The sequence below is a fragment of the Mustela nivalis genome (genome assembly GCF_964662115.1).
Source record: "Mustela nivalis genome assembly, chromosome: 2".
In the NCBI taxonomy this organism is placed as follows: Eukaryota; Metazoa; Chordata; class Mammalia; order Carnivora; family Mustelidae; genus Mustela; species Mustela nivalis.
Genome location: NC_139021.1, coordinates 156,096,283 through 156,116,298, shown reverse-complemented (window position 1 = coordinate 156,116,298; position 20,016 = coordinate 156,096,283). Strand labels below are relative to the sequence as shown.

The following is a 20,016-nucleotide window of genomic DNA, read 5'->3' as shown; positions in this document are numbered from 1 at the left end:
CCCGGGAAGACAATGCCACTCCGGCTGGGACGTCCCGGCCGCGGGCCTGCGGCGCGCCCCGGGTGGCAGCCTCGGGAGCGTTCCCCCTGCGGAGGAGGGCGGGCGCCCGGGCCGCCTGACAGCCAGGTGCTCCGCACGAGCGGCCGCCGAAGGCGCGGGGCAGGGCGCGCCCCTCCCGGGCTCGGAGGGAGCCCTGGCCCCGGCTCCCGGCGTTTGCAAGTTGTGCGCAAAGTTTCCCGAAATCTCGCGCCTGCTCTTGGGAAGAGAAGAACAAAACCCGAAAAGCGGCGCGGCGGGCACAGGGAAGGTGGTAGCTGAGGGAGAATGCGAGTGACGCGAGTTGCCGCAAAGTTCCCGATAGCCCCCTCAGCGTGGTCCCCGCCTGGGGGTCGCGGAGATGGAAGCCGGCAGGTGCTCTAATCCCTCAGGAAGCGGCGCCGGGACGCGCGGGTCTTTCTGGCGCACATTCGGCCCGGGCGCCGCGGCTCCCTTCCCGGAGCCACCAGCCGGCTCGGGTGTCCCGAGGGGCGTGGCCTCCGTGCCCGCGCGCTCCGGGCAGCAGCGCCTCGGGGGCCCGGGCGCAGGTTCTGGAGAGCTCACGAGTGCGGCGAGCTCCGGCCGGGACCCAGGCGAGGATGGGCTGGGAGGCCCGCCTCACCCCTCCTAGCCGGCGGCCGGCGGCCCGCAGAGACGAACAGACGGAGCGGAGAGCACGGCCTCCCTCCTCTCCCCGTGCTGTGGCCGGCCGGGTCTGGGGGAGCGCCGTGGCCGGTACCCCCACTTCTTCACTCTCTGGAGACCTCTGCTAGCCTCAGTTCCCTCATCTCTAAATTGGGGACAGTAATTATAGGAAGTCTCATGATGTGTGGGAAAATTCTCTGCGAATGGAGTGATGAGATAGATGGTCCTGTAATGATCTGGGTCTTCCCTGCAGCGGCTATGGGCAAAGTTGGGGGTCGGACAGATCAGAATTGGCCGAAGTCTGGGGAACACCAGGTCACTAGGAGGTGGGAGGACCCAGAGGCTGTGAGACCTGAGAATCTTGTGAAGGTTGAAGTTCAAGTCAGGCTTGAGGGGCCTGGTCTTACCCTGCAGGAATAGTCCTCCAGAATACCCACCAATTACTGTACCTGGTGGGGCTTCTGAGTTAGGAGGGGCAGGAATATTGGTTCCTGGGTCATTTGAGAGAACGTCAGTGGGTAGCATGTTCCAACTGAGGCATCCCAGTTCGTCATGGGACCCAGCCCATGACCAGGGAGAGATCTCTGGAGCACTGTTGGAATGGTGGGTGGCCTTGCCTGGAAAAGACAGACACCGAGGCTGTGAAAACCGGGCAGGGGCTAAAGGGGTTGAATCAACCATCGATGAACCTGTCAGATCCTGGACTCTACAGTTGTGTGCTGGGGCCTTTGGGCAGCCATGTGGGCAGCTGGGGCCTGGACTCGGGAAGCCATCAGTGTGTTGAGGTATGGACCGAGACCTCTGGTATGTGGGATGCTGAAAATCCAGGTGAAAGAGACATAGGGCTGTCTGGGAGAGCCCTCCCGGCTCCCAGGCTCAACCTTGTGGAATAACCGGGTGGCAGGTTTGCCTCTTGAAGCCTCCTTTTTGTCCAATAATTTTGTAGAAAATGCTAGATAACCAGGGCATGTGTGTGCTGTGACTCTTCACCCACAGGATGCAATTGGCGGGCTGGGCTGGGGAGTAGAGGATCTTGGGAGCTTGCTTTCCGCCCTCTCCAGGCGTGTTCCTTGGCCATCCTTGATCTTCCTGCGGCTGGGGCCTCTCCTCCAGCTGTGCTCATTCTAAGAATGGCCAGCAGAGGGCGATGGCAAGGGAGACCTGGGGAAAAGGTCACCTCTCAGGATGTCCCTGCTTCTGGGAATTCCCTGAGCCAGGAAAAGTCTTCTAGAAGGACAAAAAGTTCACCAGGGCACTGAGATCTCAGTGGAAGGACATGCCTCACGGCTCAGGGGGAACACTGCATTTCCTGGTTCCACATTTAAATCAAATGTTCAGGGCAGCCTGTCATCCTACGGAAGTCAAGTCCTAACTTCTGGCTCGTCTGCCAAGAAGGAGGGCTTCAGGGCTCTGAAACCTGCTGTTTCTTGAGTGGGGGCCAGGACGTTATGCTGCAGACACAGTTCAGGGAGGAGAGGCTTGAATCTGATCCTGGCCTCGTGGAGCTGTGTTAACCTCGGACAGATTGCCTCCTCTCTGGGTCTCCGTTGCTCATCTGCAGGATAAGTGGTTAGACTTGTTAGGGTTGCAAACTGACAGGCTGAGGAAGCTGGTTCTCTTGGTCCACGTCCATCAGCTTTCTTGTCCTGTGCTCGCTTAACACCCTGAGGGCATTTGAATATATGGGCCTGGCTCCTTCCTACTTAGTGTTCTGTGGTTCTATGACCTTTGCTTCCAGCTCAGCCTCTCAGAGGCTGACCAGACTGGTAAGAGTTCCACCATTTACAGTTTTACTATTTACTATTTCACCACATTTACCATTAAAAAAAATTTTATTTATTTATTTATTTATTTTTAGGATTTTACTGTTTGCGATTTTTCTCATTTCCTCTGCTGTTTACATTCTGTGTGGCCTTGGGTGAGACACTTCAGTTCTCTGTGCTTTAGTGTCCTTGTTTATAAATGAGGATGACTCCTGATAGATTATGGTGCTTAAAACAGTGCCTGCTATATATGTAGGTTCTTTACAAGCAGGTTTTCTAGAAACTTGAAAGAACACCTTCAAGTGGACCTTTGAAGCAAGTTTTAAACTAGAACATTCAAATTACTAATAAGCAATCTACTTCATGCTGTAAGAAGAGATGCTTTTCAAATCAGATGCTGGTGGAGTGGGAGTGAGTGTGTGCAAGCCCTCCTGGCCTGGGACTGCTGAGGTACACTGGTCTTTCTGGGCACGGTCTCTGCCTGGCAGTCTGCAGCTCTGCCATTTTGTTTTTCATCTGATACTGTAAGTGCGGCCAAGGCTTCAAATGACAGTGAATTATAAGACATCCTCCCGAGTGCCATGTCTCTGAAAGCAGTCTTTGCAAAGCTTTTAAGAGCTTCTCCTGCCTGTTTGCTCTCACCCACAATTTTTTAGCTGGGTTCAGGACCAGAAGGCCTGGGTCCTTATCCCTTTTACTCCCTGTGAGGCCTTGAGCAAGTCACTTCACCTCTCCATGCCTCAGTCTTCTCATCTGCAGAATGGAGATGGGAATAAACCACTTACCTGTGGCGAGTTGTAGCCGGATTCCTCAGACAAGGACTTGCGTGTCGATGGTTTGAGAGGTGATCCCAAGAAGCGGGAAGAGTAGAACAGGGAAGGAGGAAGTCCAACGAAGGAAGTGAATTGAAGTAGCTGCTTTTGTCGGTGGAGTTTTGCACCCACCAGAACCTCTGCAAAGCTTCCAGAAAGTCTCGTAGAATTTCTTGCCCATACAATAGGGAGCTGGTGCATTTCTCCAAAGGCTGCTGTCCTTCACTGTTTGCTCCCTGGTCTTTGGATGGCTGTGTGAAAAACCACCCACACTCAGTGGTATAGAACGACGACCATTTTTTCTTGTCTCTCCTCTGCAGTGTCTGAGCCTCTGCTGGCAAGGTTTGCAGGTGGTGGTGATTGGGGCAGTGGTCAGGAGAGGGGGTTACCCATCTGGAGCCTTGTTCAGTCACATCTGGCTCAGGGGAGGGCAGCCGGTATTTACAACTTTATTTTCATTCCTGCTTGTTCTGGTGTCCTTACTGATAGGCAGGTGCTGATCTGATGGAGTCAAACTATTTCAGGGGTGAATAGAAATGGACGTTTATTTTCCCACTTCTCCAGGCAGGAGCGGCATCTGGCTCATCTCTCTTTCTAATCTGTCACCCCTGAAGTGCACTTGGGCAGGGCCTGAGGTGGTTAAGAGCACAGGCTTTGACACCTGATGGACCTCGATGCAAAATCTGCCGCCCTTGTGCAGGGCTTTGTGACCTGGAGTGAGTTACTTAGCCTCTCTGAGCCTCCATTTCCTCACTTGGAAAGAATGGCTAACATTCCCCGTTCAGGGGTCGCTGAAAGGGTTAAATGATTCCGTGTTTGTCAAGTGCTTTGCACAGCTTCGGCCTCGGGCATGTGCTCAGTGACCAACGTGTTCATCGTTAGAGCACCGAGCAAGTGCTCCTTGTTGACACACTGTAGAGGAACTCGAATTCTTGTAATAGAGGAACAATTGAGTTCATGTTAGAGATTCTTAAATTCAGGCCTGAAAATTATTGGCAAACAGTGTCTCCCAGGTACTTGAAGGGTGAATGTTATGGTGTGTGAGTTAGAGCTCACTAAACACCAAAAAACATAGGTGAAGGTGGATGGGCCAGGGCTGGGTTGGGGGAGGAGATGCAGGGTCTCGGCCCCTGAGTAAGTGTCATACCGAGACACAGCAACTCAAGCAAGCAGAGCCAGTGTGGTCTGCAGAGGCCCAACAGAGCCCCGCGGTCCCAGCAGCGGTCACGACTCACATGGGGGCGGGCAGCGTCTGGGAGAGGAGAGGCCTGGAAGGGGAACAACACGTTGGCCCCTTTGGGATGAGCATGATCCCAGAGCTGAGTGATAGCAGGAACGCCACCCCATAGGTCTTTACCCCAGCCCAGGAGTAAACAGGCATCTGTGGCAGTTCCCATTTTGCTCATGGGGAAACTGAGCTTCGTGTCCAGACCTTCTGCCTGACGTTGATGGTCCTGTGTTGTCCGGTGTTGTCTTTGTAGACGGAGCTCAGGTTTCGCACACAAAGTCCTCCATGGTATCGTCTAACGTGGAACCCTGACTCAGACATCAGTGGAGCCCCTTGTTCTCTTCCTTCTCTTTGCCAGTCCAACAGTGACCAGTGTCCCACACCCTCCTTTGGGAGTGACATGTATGTTGGCAGCAAATCCTTTAATCCTCTGTCCAGTGGGACAGAGAGGAGGGCAGGAGCTAAACCACAGAGGCATCCACAGCAGCCCTGGATCTGCAGGGCACCCACCAAGCTCAGGGCTGGGCACTGCCTCCTCAGCAAGAAGATGCTGCTGATTGATAGAAGCAGGGTGTGGGCAGGCCAACAGGTTGTCCCATTCAGCAGCATCTCCCGTGGTCAGTTCGGGACCTTCTGCTTCTCACTGCTTCTCTGGCCACTCTCCAGCCACGAACCAACCTGGGCAGGCTCCTCCCCAGCCTGCTGGGTCTGCACCCAAACTTGGGAGCAAATGGAATCCCTCAATAAATCTTGCAATAATCCTGTGGCCCTGGAAGAACTCGTCATGCACAAAAAGTGTGTGGATTAAGTTGAGTCCCAGAACAGCACCACCTTCCATGCCGTGAGAGACCTGGAGAGACAGAGCGCCTGACTTCAGATCCTGGCTCTACAACTTTGTGGCTGTGGGACCCCAAACAACTTGCTTCAGCCCTCTGAATCTGTTTCCTCGACTATAAAATGTGGATACTAATATCTACCATGTAGAGTTGTTATGAAGATTACACGAATTAATACAGATAAAGCCTTAGAATAGTGCCTGGAACGTGGTAAATATTCAGTAAATATTATTGTTTTTATTACTATCAACCCACAGAAATTCAACAAGGTTTCCAAGTGGCAGGAAACCAAGTAACTGAACAACAGAAGCCCGATGGTTTTTCCAGAGTTTGGTGTTTCCTGACGACGCGGATGCTAATCATCCTCTGTATCTAAACACCTTGGTGTGAAAACAGATCTGCCATGAATGTCGCTGGCTTCCTTGGTATTATGCTGAGGCAGGGGTGGAGGGGTGGTTCCGTGCCCTGCAAGCCAGACAGGTGTGTAAGCCCCACTGGGAAGCCAGCCCCTGACTATCTGGAGATGTGTGACTGGTGTTGGGCCAGAACCTCCATTCAGCCAACGGCTCCCCCCTCTCCCCAGCCACTCCTCTTTCTAAGAGCATTCATTCCTCAGGGAACCCAGGTGGCTCAGTTGGTAACCGGCTGCCTTTGGCTTGGGTCATGGTCACAGGGTCCTGGGATCAAGCCCCATGGACTCCTTGCTCAGCAGGGAGTCTGCTTCCCCTCAGCTCTGCTCCTCCCCACCTCCCCCCACCCCCTGGCTCATGCTCTCTCTCTCTCTCTCTCTCTCAAATAATGAGATAGAAACTTTAATAAATAAATAAATAAATAAATAAATAAAAAGCATTCATTCCTCCAAGTTGCAAATTGCTGAGGTGCGAGTAGGATTTGATCCCGCATCACCTTTGATGGTGGCACAGTCCTTCTGCCGTGGACACCTAGGATGTAACTTCACTGATGCCCAAACGTTTACCTTCTTACCCCTCACCATGATTTTCAGAAGGAGAGCTACGATATTAACCTTCACAGTAGTTACAGCACTGCCTTAAAGCTTTGGGCCATACCTGATGCTTTTTAAAGTTGTTTTCCTTCTCCTCTGTCCACTGGTCTCTCCGATAGCCAGGAGATGATCTGAACACTCACGGGAGTTGGTCTGGCCTCTTACGATCTGTGGTCCTGGGAGATGTGGTCCAGGTGTCACACAGGGGAGAGGCGAGGCCAGGGCATGCATGGGACGCTGAACTCTTACACGGTGAGGCAAGGACTTCCAGCCTCTGTTGTCCTCCCTAAGCATAGGGCCTCTCCAGACCTGGAGCCACTTCCCTTCTCCTGGATCCCTCCACATGGTCAACAAGCACCTCTGTGCTGCCCAGACTGAAGGTCACGTTGGTGAACTTGCTCCCAGAGCACCATAGCCCATCGCCTCCTCCCTATCTTTCTCTCTATCCTTGGCTAGGACTCCAACAAGGATGAGACAGTTCTGGCCTTCAAAGTACTCTTAGTCCCAAAGCATCGGGGAGAATGATACAAAGTGTTGAATAGCATCTGTCCCCTCTGTTCCTCCATCCCTTTCCCCGAAGGCCCAGAGCAGTGCCTGGTATCCAGTTGGTCGTGGATGGTGGGTCCAGTCTCTCTCTCCACCCCGGAGGGAGAGGACTTAGATGACTGATCTTTCCCAAGGAGGCTGTGGATGAGTGGCCATCTGGGAGACAGAGCAGATCAGTGAAAAGTCATGTTTAAGAGACTGCTTTTGGCCTCAGGCAGCCCGTGACATGAAACCTGCCTCTGTCCTCACTATGTGGGTGTTTTTGACGAAGTTTCCTTACCTCTCTGGACCCGTTTCCTCATGTGGAAAATGGGAATGATGTGAAAACCCATTAAATAGGTGTGTTGGAGGATGAAACGAGGCAGTGAACACAAGTGTTTCGCAAGCAGTTATTAACTGTTAGCTCTTCTCTTTGCTATGGTTACTATTACTCCTGTTATTGTTCCCCATTTAAGATTTTCTCTCCAAGTGACAATCTCTCTGCAGCCTGTGTATGCTTATCTCTCCCTTTCAGGGCTACGGAGAGTTCTCTTGGGACCCATAGCACGAGGCAAGTGACAATTTCTTGCTCCATAGCTCTCTTGCTCTCATCCATGAAGCAGAGGGGGGATGACAGATAAACCCAATGCATATAAGCAGGTTTCTCATGGTATCCTCTTAGCCTGCTCATAATACAGTTCTGCCTGGATGCAAACATAGCAACAGGAACCGAGCTTTCCTGCTGATTGGTTACAGACCTATCTACGATCACGCCACCCTCTAACCACTTCTGTCAATTACCAATAAATATTCTCAAGCTCGCCCGCACGAGCACTTGAGTGTTGACGTTTAGCCCCAGTCTTTGCCCGTTCCGCCAGCTGGGCCACTTATCTCCAGGTTCATCCTGCAATTTGCCCCCAAGCCTCCTCCCCTTCCTCCCACCTGGGTTACTGGCTTTGAGTCCATGTGAGTCCTGCCTGAGCCAGGAGCTCCTGCCTTTCCCACAGGAGCAGGCTACCTTCCACCCAACTCTTTTTCATGTTCCTGGGTCAGTTCTCCTCCTTCCTGAACGGGCCCTGGTTTGCCATCCTCTCACCCCGGGCTCAGGCAGAGTCAGCTCGGCTACTGAGGGCTGGGCTCTGTGGTGGGAGGTGACACGTGGTACCAGAGTCCATCCAGGTGCTGCAACCAGAAAAACCTGGGACCATCCGTATATCTGTCTCTTCCTTCCCCTCTTGTGCAGTCTGACCCAAGCCCTGCCAGTCCCCTTCCCTCCGTCTCCACTGCCACCGTTTGGTCTAAGGTGGCCCCCCCACTGGGCTGATTGCGGCAGTGCCTGATCCCATCGCCCTGCTGCCCCTCTTGCTTCCTGCCATCACTTTTCCGCTTTGTAGGCAGAGCGTGCCTCTTGGAATGCAAGTTTGATCGTGTTTATAAAATCAGATCTGCTTAGGATCCTCCGCTTACATATCGCTTCCCCCCACCCTGACGCTCCAAGGCCTTCCTGGGCCCTGATTTCCATCAGGACTTCTCCATCTAATCTCTCATCACCTTTGTTCACCTGCATGGCACTTTCGCTGTCCGTTGCTGGATATAGCCAGTGGTGTGATTATTTATTTCCTCAATGTCTGTCTCCGTGTGTGACAATGAGCTCCAAGGCACAGAAGGCATAGGAATTAGAACCTTTGGTTTCCCAGTCATCAGCACAGTGCCTGGCACAAGGTGGGAGCTCAAGTGGTATTTGCCAAATGAAAACCTGAGCAAATGAGATACCAGAGGGGTTTGGAAAAGGTAGCCCTCACCATGAGAAAATCAAGGAAGCCTTCCTGGTAAGCCCCGATCTTAGCCTAGAAGGATGGATGGGATTTGAAGAAGCTAGGGTGCACGTTAATGGAACTGAGTCAAGGTGAAGTAGCAGGAGTGCATTTGCTGTGTCTAGAACTGGGGGATCGTTTCTGGTTTCCTTTGCAGAGTAGCAGAAACAAGACTGAAAGAAGCTTGGAACAGTGGATGTCAAGCTAAGACGTTTGAAACATGTCCCTTAAGAAATGGGGAGCTATTGATATTTCTTGAGCAGAGGACTACTATAATGAAGACATATAAGGTTTAGGATCTGTAGAAGCAGGAAATAGGAGGACCACCAGGAGGTCTAGGCCTGGGAACATGAGCACACTTGGGCTACGTCCTCAGGAATGGAAAGGAAGAGAAGATGGGAGGGAGATTGTGGGTCTGTGTGTGTCGGAGGTCCCAAGCTGAGCTGCATCTCAAGATCAGAGCTGAAGCATGAATGAGTTCAGTAAGCATTGGGTTGTCTTGGAGGTGGGCAGGAAAGGGAGATTACTTTTTTTTTTTTTAAAGATTTTATTTATTTATTTGACAGACAGAGATCACAAGTAGGTAGAGAAGCAGGCAGAGAGAGAGGAGGAAGCAGGCTCCCTGCGGAGCAGAGAGCCTGATCCGGGGCTCTATCCCAGAACCCTGGGATCATGACCTGAGCCAAAGGCAGAGGTTTTAACCCATTGAGCCACCAGGCGCCCCAAGGGAGATTACTTTTTAACATAAAATAGTTTTCTTAATTACACAGCTAATACACATCCACCAGAGAACATTTAGAAAATAGAAAGGGCAAGCAAGACTAAAAATTTCCAGTAATTCCACAGTCTAGAAGTAATTTTGAACAGTTGGTTGTATATTCTTCCAAACAGGTCTTATGCATGTTTATGTTTTTTCTTTAAATGCTGTACATACTGCTCCGAGCCAGCTGGTGTTTCATTTTCACTTAGTAGCATGACCCTCTTTCCGTGATCGTAAAGCGGCTTGTGTAATAAATGTACTTCTGTGACGTTGATTTTTTTTTTTTTAGATTTTATTTATGTATTTGACAGAGAGAAAGAAATCACAAGTAGGCAAAGAGGCAGGCAGAGAGAGGGGGGGAAGCAGGCTTCCTGCTGAGCAGAAAGCCCTATGCAGGGCTCGATCCCAGGACTCTAGGATCATGACCTGAGCCAAAGGCAGAGACTTAACCCACTGAGCCACCCAGGCGCCCCTCTATGACGTTGATTTATGTTGCTCTGTACATTATTGTATAGATGCTCCATGGTTTGTTTAATCAATCCCCTATTGTTGGGCATAGAGATGTCCCCCAATCTTCTCTTTTGCTCTTATACACAATGATGCTGGAGTCATTGTTGCTAGATTTTTCTGTCATTTAACAGGATTTCTTTGGAAAAGATCCCTACATGTAGAATTGCTGAGGCAGACGTGTGAAATCTTTTAGGGCTTCTGATTCTTCTTTTCAAATTGCCCTGCACATTTTTTCATTCCTTTCAACTTCCATGAAGATTAGCATTCTGTAGTCTAGTTTTAAAAATCTTTGCTGGTTGGATAAGAGAAGAATAATTTGTGAGTTCTTCAATTTGCTTTTATATTGTAATTATATGTTCTTTACAAAAGATTTTGAACTTCTAACAACTTATTTTGACCATTTATATTTCTTTTGCTATGTGCATTTCCTGTTTATGCTGTTTATTTCCTCTAGTTTATTTCTTATTTATGAGCTTTCTCCACCGTTCTGTTCCTCCTCATTTTTTTAATTGGATGGTCATTTTTTAACATTCTGTAGAAACTGTTACATTTTAGGAACTTCAACCTTTTATCTGTCATATTTGTCATGAGCAATTTTTGGAGAAAATATTTTTAAAAAGCAGAAGGTTTTTTCTGTACCATATCATTTATTTCTTTCATGGTGATTTGCTAGTAGTGGACTCATATTAATTGGCTATGTCTGTCGGGATCCAGTTGGGAGACTGAAATCACACCGGTAATTTGAGGAATTTATTCAAAAATTTAATATAAAGAATTATAAACTAGCGAAAGGGAAGTGGCTACTGGAGAACTCGAAGGGAAATAGAACCAGCAGACATGGGGAGCAATCCCTAGGGAAGGAGTAAACCTGGGAGAGGCCGCCCTCCCCACCCAGAAGAAACTTCTACCTTCATAGGAGAGGGTGTGACGATGGCTCACCAGAAGTTGTCGAAGCTCACTGAGGTGCTACAGATAACGACTGATGAGTGGGGAGTTGCCCATGGGAGTGTGGGCCAAACTCTGAAGGAAGGACACCGTGGTTCTCCTGAACATTGCTGGCAGCCACTCTGGAGGAACCAGAAAGATGAGACCACTGGAACCAGGAAGATAAACCCCTTCCTTGGGCACTATTCCTCTGGTTCCCTCTACGGATAAAGCCTGATGTCATGCCAGCTGGCAGAGGAGTAATAGTTTGAGGGTGCAGCTCCAGCATCATAAAGCATGACCAAAAAGGGTCCATTTAGAGCTGAGAAGCAATATATTGGTAGCTGGAACATGGCTTACATAAGCTAGATGTTTCTTTCTCACATCAGAGTCTGGAGGTTCTGAAATGCAAGGCCAGCCAGTAAGCTTCTGCTCCAGGCAATCCTCCAGGATACAGTCTCCTTACAGCTCACCCCTCCGTTCTCCCAAGCTTGAGGCCCGTGTGCTCATGGCCCAAGATGGAAGCCAGAGCTCAAGCCATCACAAACATAGCCTAGACATGGCAGACATGGAAAAGAAAGAGAGACCAAGAAAGTATGAAAAGAACGTTCACAGGAGATGGCGTTCACCACGCCACCTTCTACTATCTCATGGTCATGTGCCCACAGATAGGTATGTGGGAGTCAGGCAGATGTTCCTTCCAGAAGGCCTAGAACTGAAAAGGAGAGATTCTGTTATTATGGAAGAAAGGAGAAGAAGTTTCGGTGGGCCACAAGCGATCCCTGCCATAGTAGACTAAATTTGCTGGCCCTTTATGAAGAAAATTTAATCACAGTGATGATAAGCTCATTACTATTACTGAACATTAAACAGATACACAAGGTAAGATTTTAGAGTAAAATCCTGTAGACTGTTAGAGCTAGAAGGAACCGCTGACATTACTTATTCTAAGTTTTTCACATTTCCTGTGAGAATCCTGAGGGCCTGGAGACAGGGGGACAGTAACTTGTCCAAGGTCACATGGACCACTATGGCCTGGAGGTGGGCAGCTATGGCCTGGGGGTGGATGCCAGGTCTCCTTTACTCTGGGCCTGCGTATCTTCCCACTCACTGCATTACGTAGGATCTCCAGTGCGCCTTTGTCTTCAGAATGAGTCTGGCATAATTGCCCTGGTAACTTGTGGCCCTATGAAGGATCATTCCACAGTGGAGATTTTAGGGCTTATGAGATATGCCTGGTCCTGGGATCAGCCACATAAGATGCAAAATTATAGCCCAAGAAGCTTCTGGCTCTTAGGAGCTAAACTGCACCCTCTCTCCAACACTGAGTGGAGGCCTGTGAGCTCCGGCTGGGAACACAGCGAGTATGAGATCTCAGTCAGTCATATTCCACTGGAATATTCCAAGCCATGAAAGTGTGCTCTTAGGCCAAAGTAGTCAAACCCCTTACCAGTCTGAATGCCATCCTCCTGTTTAGCTATGGAAATAATGGAAGGATTTTTCTTAGAACAAGGCGAGCCAGGGTCTCAACGGGAAACAGAGTTTACCCCAGAGGTTTCAGTGGAAGAGATTCAGGAAGAGACTACTTACAGAGGCAGAGTTAAGGAACAAAGAAGAGCTGGAAGCACCCAGAGGCCAGCAAGCCACCCCTGTGGCTGAAAGGACACCTGCTGTGGGAGACACGGCATGAAACCGGGGGAGGGAGAAGGGAAGACATGCTCGTGTCTCTCCCTCCTCTTCTGTCTTGTCTGCTGGGGTCTCCTGCTGTTTGAATGCCCGCAGAAGCCAGAGAGCAGGGGGCCGTCGAGGATTCAGTCCATAGGATCGGCCTTCCTGGGCAGGGCGGAGAGGGTGGAGAGGAGGTATAAAATAAATAATTATAATCATAGCTCAGGACTTGCTGCACATATTCCTATACATGGATGGAAGCGCTTGCAGTATCTTTAAAACATACAGTTCCAAATGGCCAATGTGTGGCACCCAGGATGCCGCTTCTCCCCCATGCCAAAGGCAGACATAGCTAATTGACCATGGTGCTCTTTTCTGTGGGCCCAAGTCACCTCACAGTGCTCCAAGAAATATGCCTAATTGAGGGGGCTTGGTGCATGAGATGAAACCTATTCTGAGCTATAAAACTTAAATAACCTTGCAAATACAGCCAACCTTCCTGCTCTTGCCAGTCTAGTGGATAATCCTTTCTTTCTGGGAAATAGGCGAGCAGGTGTTTCTTAAACCAAGCGAGTCCTGCGTGGAAAGCACAGATGTGGCCTGGCTCGCAATGCGCTGGGGTAGCCACAGTGTGATGGAGAGGCAGGAGGCCATATCTGCCTCGAGCTAGGTGGCCACCAGCCCAGGCACCAGCCGGACTCTGTTGGCTCATCTGTGAAACAGGATGGTGCCAACCAAGGCAGAAGGCAGGGCTGGGTGTTCTCTTGTGGTGGAACTAGGCTTCGGAGCTCAGCCCTCTCTATGTGGTGCTCTCCTCGGTCCTGACCGACCTTTAACACGGAGAGCCCTGTAGAATCTAAGGCCGGCTGTGTTTCTGCTCTGTGCACCCAGACAGCTGAGTTCAGGCTATAAGTGACTCTGAATAGAAAATCCTTAGCTGGAACCAATAAATAATAGGCTATGAACGTTGCCAGCCTAGCATAGGGTGTAGATGGCAAATAGGTTCCAGCTCTATCAATTCGTGCTGGGCCCTCTGCAGCACTGTGTGGGGATGGACGGGAGGGCCGCGATGAGGGAGATCTGCCCTGCAGGGAGAGGAGCACATGTTTGTTTCGTGTTTGCCATCCCTGGTGTAAGTGGAAAGAGCACTGGTGGAGAGGCAGGAGACACGGCTTCCGGATGTGATATTTTGAGCACGTCGTCTGACCTTCCCGGATCTGTTTCCTCACATGGAGGACATTACTTAGATGACTTTTAAACTCTCTCCAGCATAGAAGTTCCATGATTCAGATGAGGTTTTTTTTTAAAGCATGTGAAAGTTGCAATGAATCTGATCCAATTAAAACATTTCCAACTCCCCAGTCCTCTCTGCCATATGCTTGAGTAACGAAGCTATCTGTGCCTCGTGAGGGCCATTTCCCGAAGCTGGAGCAGCTGGACACCCGGAGACAGAAGGCCTCCCATACTAAACAGACCCTACTCTTTAATCTCTACTAAAAGATCCAGGAGGCGTGATTCACATCTCGCCCGGTTTCCTCTCTTCTGTCCTCCGAGAGCCCGAACCTCTCCCCTCGTGCTCTGCAAATGCGCCTGAATGCAGAGTCCTGAAATTTAGGTTCATGGTTTCAAAGTTCATGGTCCTGAGAATAAACAAAAAAACTATTGTGGTTGCATAGAGCTGTGGACACCATTAACACCACCCCATGAATATTTATAGCGTGAAACTACAAAAGAACATAGAGGCCATATTGTATTTCCTAGAACTTTCTTTCCATGGGGTCCTTTCTCTGTGGGTCACTTTAATGTAAGCTTTGCTTATTTAGTTGCACACTTTAAGCCGATTAACTTTTTACTTAAAAAAAAAAAAAGAAAACCCAAAACTAAAAAAAAAAACCCCTCCCTGTTTGTTTGTACATACACTCCCTTGACAAAGATTCACAGAAAACTGCTTTAAACCTGTTAAATCCCTCTGCTGGAAACTTGAAGTGAACTAAATGTGTCTCTGGGTAGGATTTCCCTGTCACTGTCCCCGCCTTGGGCCCTCGCACCCTACCTGCCTCAGCCTGTTTGCCGAGAGGAATTCCCATGTCAGAATGCGCCCTATTTAGTTCCTCTGGTAATCTCAGCTTCTCTCTAGGCGACTCTTAAACGGAGCATTAGCGCAATCCTTCCCTGTGTGGCTTGTCATCGGGATGACAAAGGGCAGGCCTTGGGGGGTGGATACAGAAACTGTAGGGAAATCAAACATTAGCGCCGGAGGGACCTCAAAGGCTGTGGAAGTAGTTCTCCAAACTTCAGGGAGCATGAGTCACCTGTGTGATGGGGGGCTTGGTCAGGGAGCATGAGTCACCTGTGTGTTGGGGGGGTGGGGGGATCATGAGACCAGGGGGTCTGGTCCTGTCCCCAGAGATTCTGATTTCATAGGCCTGGGGGTTGTTCTATCAACATTCTCCGTAGACACTTCGACCCCAAGTGGTTCGTGAATTGTGATTTGGGAAGCGCCGAGCTGGTTCAGCTCTCTCCTTGTTTGGGTGAAGAAAATGCCATCAAAGGGAAAATTTATTTGTCCCATGTCACACAGAGCATCCAGACCCCCTCTTTCTGAATATAGGGATGCCTGGGCCTCCACACTGCTTTAATCTGGGCTGGCGTGTCCTGAGATGCAGCACTGCGGTGGAACAGGGGTGATGAGGTCCCTATGAGGGAAGCTGAATGAAAAATAGATCACCTCTTAGCTCAGGCCCAAGTTGTATATGAAGGTGAGGAAAGGGCCTGGTTGGTAAATGGGAGGGGAGAGGGAGGTAAGCACCTGTGGGAGGTCACTCCCATGGGACAAAAGATCCTGGTCTCTGTTGGTTTGGGAGTGAGCCCCAGGATGGAGTGAGCCCTGCAGCCATCGTGGACTGGGAAGGTCAGGGACATCCCCAAGCTGGGTCAGCCCCCCTGGGCTTCCCACTCTCAGGGTGCCAGGAAACAGATCCCAGGGAGGGTATGGCTGGTGAGAAAGGGTGATGGCGGAGTCAAAGGTGTCCTCTCCTCCCCTGACTGGCTGGGCTTCTGCCTGACTCACGGGCTTCCAGCTCTGTAAGACCCAAACCAAGAACCACATAACACCCGGAGGATTCCCACCCCACCCCCCACCAGACTTTCAGAATCTCGGGTGGGAAGGGGTGTGTAGGAGTACCCTGGCTAACCCCTCCAACCCTTGTGTTCCCTCAAAACGCCTTGCTGGGCTGTGAAGCCTTTGTCAGGCCAGCAGCTCCTCTGGAAACAGGTCTCTTGCTGCTGACCATGGTATCAGCCCCCACCTAGATCATCTCCACCACGGAATCAGCCCCCAGTTTGAGAGACGGGGTCCTGTGTGAGGTGGTGGACTGAACTCCAAGTTTAGAGCCAAAAGGTCTGATTTCAAGGCCCACCCACTTCTCACAGGTTGTTAATGTGGCCTAGTTGTTAACTCCCCTAAGCCTTACCTTCCCCCATAAAATGAGGCTCACGATTCTGGTTCTGCCTTCCCCTGTGACTTTAACAGGGAGTGTGCATGCATTCAGTTGTCACTTATGAGCCCAGCACATAGCAGGTTCTGAGTTAGGGTCTGGGGTAAGTGGTGGGGAGGGGTGAGTAGTGGGGAGGATCTGGAGTGAGTGGTAGAGAGGAGAGGAGAGTCACAGGGAACTGTAAAGGGCTGCACCAAAGTGAGGGGCTGCTTTTGACCAGCTCCACTGTGGGTGCTCTAACAGCCCCAGATTCTGTTCCTGGGGTCTGGGCCTTTTTTCCCCCTGCCCAGCCCCTTACTTCCCATGACCTCACATCCTGCCTTGCTCTTGCTGTCATTGGCAGTACCATGAATAGGTCCCCCACATCAAGCAGGCTGCCATCATCGGGTCCCTTCTGCTCCTGTCCTGACACTGCTTTGCTGCTTCTCACCACAGGGCCTTTGCTCATGCTGCTTCTTTGGCCAGCATGTCCTTTGTTCCTGTTGTCCACTTGGCAAACTTCTGCTCATAAGTCATCCTCCTACTCAAGTGTCATCCCCTCTCTGAGGCCTTTCCTGATTCTACCCCGAGGCTAAATTAGTCCCTCTGTAGTCTTTCCTCCCTCACAGAGCATCATGGATCATTTCAAGGCAAAGATGGACAGCAGTTGAGAGTGGACTTGAGAGGTGGCCCAGAACAAATTGCCTAATCACCTGAGCCGGCTTTTCTCATCTGAAGAATGAGTGTGATGATGTGTATTGCATGGAGTTGGCTGTCGGCAGGGTTAAAGGAGTGTAAGAGCTTGGTATCTGGCTGGTGCTCAAGAATGATCAATCCCTATATCTTCAGTGCCTTGCTCCTGGTGAAGAACTGAAGCACTAGAATTGGGAGAAAAGGAGAGAGCTGTCCCAAGATAAAGGGGGATGCGTTGGAAGGACATGAACTCTGTGTCACTGGAAGTGTGTGAGGCCATTCAGTGGGTAGGTTGGACCTGAGGACCAGTAGAGCCCCTTCTAGGCCTCACAGTCTATAATTCCTGGAGGATTGCTGAGCCGTCTCCAGAACAGTCTCCAAAACGTTTTCCTTAGGTCACGATTCAGTGAATATATATTCCAGGGCAAACCACGTTGGGAAAGGCTGAATTTTCTTTCTCTTGGAGACTCATGATATTTGTTAGGATTGTAAAGGCTCTGAGAAGTTCTGCAGTAAGGAAAGATATTTAATGCCACATTTCTTATTTAGAATGTGAAACCTTGGAAAGAGTGGCTTGGTCAGGGAGAAATCTGGCTTGGGAATCTAGGAGGCCTTGGTTAACTTAAAACATCTGGGAAGACTTCCCGATGGTATGACCTTGACAAAGTCTTCTCTCCTCTCTGGTCCTTCATTTGAGGTTGATGTATAGAATTCATTTGTCCTGGTACCTGAGACAAGAGTGCTGTATGTTTCTGTTGTAGATGGGAAAAGACAGGCAGGGCAAGATGCTGTGAGAATCCCGGGATGGGAGCCTTTTCCTGCAAGGCTGACTTGTGGTCATTGTTTGAAGCCTTGAGGGTCAGGCATACACCCGGGATCATATGGGGGAACATAACATTATAGATACTCCTCATAATTATTATACTACTGTGCTGGAGCTGGTTCTTACCCACAAGCTTGTGAGGGCCCATAGTATGCTCCTTTTCCCAGCACCACATTCTGCCACCTTGAAATCAGCCATGGTGGGAGTTACACAGGGAAATCAGCAAACGCTACAAACCAGGGCTCTCCCCTCCCCTAGCCAATCCTTAATTCTTAGCACATCACTAATTAGCTATAATTAGAAGGTATTTCTTTAAAATTAGTCTCCCTTTTATCTTTGCAAATTTCTCACATAATAGCTTTAAAGCTATATCCAACTACTTTAAAGATTTCTATTTTTGGATTCCAAAAAGCATTTTTCCTATTGTATTTCATAATCTATTCCCCACATGGTTCCTAGACAGAGCTTCCTAACAAAACACCACCACCTTGTGACAACTCCCTAAATTGCAGGTTGGAGTTCAGTGGGGTGGACCAAGAAGTAAGCCCTTGGCTTTTTCACTGATGTGCATTTTAGATGTTTCCTCTGGCCTGTCCTCAGGTTCTATATTTCTGTGAAGAATTACCCTACTTGACCTCGCCGTTACAGCCTTGACAAGCAGTAAAAGAGGTTCAGCGGGGCCTATGGCCCCCAGGGCATGATGGATTGAAGCAAAATCTCTAGTGCCTTGGGTTCTTGCCTCTCAGACTTGAGTGTGCCCGCGCTCTCCCTGGGACTCTTGTTAACATACGACTTCTGATGCAGCCGGTCTGGTGTGGGTCCCGTGATCTTGTATTTCTAAGGAGCTCAGAGACAGTGATGCTGCTGCTTGTCTATGGATTACGTTTTAGTAGCCAGGGTTGGTGGGGAAAAGAGAAAGTTTACCCCAGTGATAGGAATCTTTCCCCGAGCTTCTCTTAGGAGATTGCCAGGGGCCGTGTTTTTGCCTTTTGGTCAGAATTCAGTAGCTGTGTGTTTTGAATGCATAGGCTTAGCTCATTTGATTCTAAATGTTGTTTGGCCAATTTGTTGATTTAATTTTTAAATTTTAGTTTTTTGTGTGGTTTTTTTTTTTTACTTATTTGGAATTTATTTTGGTGTAGTGTAAGTTCAAAGCCAACCTGGTAGTTCCTCAAGCAGTTAACTTCTTTGTCTCAACACAATTCATTGGTTAGTCCCCATCTTTCTACAAATTTATGAGCCTGCTTCTCATATATGACTTTTCTTATATAACCTAGGGATTGGTTCCAGACTATTCCATGTTTCAGGGTTGTTGTAGCTTTATAACAGATTTATAACATGTATTTTTATATCATATATATTATAACATATAACATTAATTAGTCCAATGAAGCCAGTCTTTCTTTAGTACTCTTTCTTCACTGTTATCACTTAATTATGCAGATGAACTTTAATATCATTTTGTCAATAATAAAAGCATTTTTGGGATTTTGATTGAAGTCTAGTAAACCTACACATTACTTTGAAAAGAATGAGCATTTCAGCAACATAGTATGTTTTTCTTTTCATGTCAAGTGACTTTTTATAGCTTTTAGTAGGATTTTACATTCTTGACATAGTATCGCACTTTTTGTATCGAGGTTATTGCTAGATATGTGTTGCTTTTTGCTGCTATTTTAAATATTATTTATTTTATATCATATTATTTATTTCCTATGATATACATTTTTATTTTATATTATTTATATTATATTCAGAATATAGCCATTAGCCACACATAGTAATTTAAATTTTAATTACAAGAAAATAAAATGTAAAATTCAGTTCCGCGGGTGCATCAGCCACAAGTGCTCAGTAACCACATGTAGTTATTGGCTAACATAGTGAAGAGCTCTACCACCATTGCAGAAAGTACTAGTGCACAGTTGTGAGTCCTAATTGTTGATCCATCACTTTTTCTTATGTGTTGTGACAGTGTCTTATTTTATTTGGGAACACTTTTTGGTTTATAACTTTAGATTTCTAGGAAGAGCAGCCACTTATATACCAGACTTCTGGTTTCTTTTCTGCTGCAGTATTACCCAGATTCTCCTCCTAAAGATAAAAGCATCTGATGGCAAACATACCCCCCTGAGGGTTGCCACTCCCACACTTGCTCGTGGCAGACATCACTAATCGATCACAGCATTCTTTGCTGTTCCCTGAACTATTGTTGTTTTCAAAACTTATACCTTAGTGCCCTGCTCTTTCCTGGCTCTTGAGCAGGAACAGGACACAGTGGCAGACAATGAGGTATCTTCCCCATGTGTACTCTCTGGGGAAGGGCTCTGATTCCACCTCCTGTGAGTAGTTCTCCAGTCATCTTTCCTCCATGACCCTCCATGGCTCCATTCAGGGGAGGGTCTGTCTTTTCTTTTCCCTTATTCTCATTGGCTGTATCTGAGGCAATCTTTTTCAGCTTGGGGGCCCAAGGATCATTTGGGGTCATTTAAGGCTTAAA

General features: G+C 48.9%; 1 protein-coding gene across 2 annotated transcripts in view; it reads left to right on the top strand.

Moving 5' to 3' along the window:
• TLL2 (tolloid like 2) overlaps window positions 1-20,016 on the top strand; it is a 119,283-nt gene that overhangs the window by 626 nt on the left and 98,641 nt on the right. The gene's annotated exons all lie outside the window — the stretch shown is intronic.